The sequence below is a fragment of the Onychomys torridus genome, chromosome 1 (genome assembly GCF_903995425.1).
Source record: "Onychomys torridus chromosome 1, mOncTor1.1, whole genome shotgun sequence".
NCBI classification, from domain to species: Eukaryota; Metazoa; Chordata; class Mammalia; order Rodentia; family Cricetidae; genus Onychomys; species Onychomys torridus.
Window position 1 is genome coordinate 5,204,236 of NC_050443.1, and position 1,489 is coordinate 5,205,724.

General features: G+C 47.1%; 1 pseudogene; it reads right to left on the reverse strand.

Annotated features, from left to right (window-relative positions):
* Nucleotides 1-227: 227 nt before the first annotated feature.
* On the reverse strand, nt 228-1,062 carry LOC118596354 (annotated as a pseudogene).
* Nucleotides 1,063-1,489: the final 427 nt, after the last annotated feature.

Genomic DNA, 1,489 nt, shown 5'->3' on the forward strand with positions numbered 1-1,489 from the left:
GAACTTTCTAATTAAGTCCAGTCTATGGACTTCTCATCTGGCTAAATGGCAGAAGTCAGTAATACCTGAGAGGTGAGGGCACCAGAGTTTGAGGAATGCATGACGGTGTCAAAAGCTTCATGTGGGCTTCCCCACCACTTCCTGTCTCCATCTGAACTTTCACCTACCCCAGAGATGACCTGATCTTGGGCAACAAGGTTTTGGGTTAGAGAATCCAGGAAAGGGAGCTAAAGCCCCTGACCAGGAGCAAGAGGACCATCTATCTGTTCATCTGTCAGTCCACTGTTGGCCTGAGGTGTTGGGAAATCTGGCACGTACTGATGAGTTTGATGAGTTTTTTGGTGTTGCTTGAGATGGTCAGATCTCATGAACTGCTGGCCACAGTCCTTGCATTTATGTGGTCGATCTCTGATGTGAATCCATCCATGTTGTCCAAGCTCATCAGAGCGGAAGAAAGACCATGTACAGCACTCCCAGTCACATACACAGGGCTTCTCACATGTGTGTTTGCATTAGTGACCCACGAGGTGAAAGTGCTTGATATAAGCTTTTCCATAGTTGTTGTATGAACAGAGGTAAGGCCTTGAAAATAGGGGTGGCCTCCTGAGTGCCCCTCATGGGACACTGGGGTTCTCTGTCCCCCGTGGAGCAGGTATGGTCTTTTCATTGAATGCAAGGTTCTTCTAGGCAATTTGACTGGGCCACAAGTGAGTCCTGGGAATCTAAAGTTAATAATGGCTGGAGCCCAAGTTGGGGTATCCCAGGACTGTAGGGATTTAAGTGCAACATATGATCCATAAAGGGGGACATGGCATGGGTCACAGTGGAAGGCATGCCTGGGACCAATAATATTCCACAATTTAAAGAGCCCATGGTACCAGGTACTGCTGAGGAGACAGAATAAGGCATTGTTGGGGCACTGCTGTGGGCCATTACTGGGACTCCACTGGAAGCTGAGCCTGGCAGGCTACTGTGAGGCATCAGGCTCTCTCTAAAAGCTATGGTCACTCCCAGAGTACCTGGTCTCCCCAAGGGAATCATGTGGGATCTGGAGTCAATCATTCTCCCTGGTTGATGGCTAGATGGTGTCTGATGATACATTTGGGAAGGTGGAGGAGTCATGGGAGGTGCCAGGGTCCAGCCTTGACAGTTTCGTGGGTCCAAAGGATGGGAGACCTGGAAGATGTAGTAACGACTCAAAGACAGTGTTAATACAAGCTGACAGGTTTCTCCGGGCTTCTGCAGTTGCTAAGTAGCTTCTGCTACCGCTTCTGCCTTTCCTTGGTAACCTGTCTTTTATTATCATGACCAAGGGGAAACAGAAAGGAAAGGGGAAATCACCCAATATGAACTGTTCTCATAATTCTGAAGGTTATTCTCACAAAATCAACAATATACTCTTTATCACCTTTGATTAAACACAAAAACTATCCCAGGCTTAATGCCAGGGCAAGCACAAACTATTTTGATTCTTTAATGATTATACAGT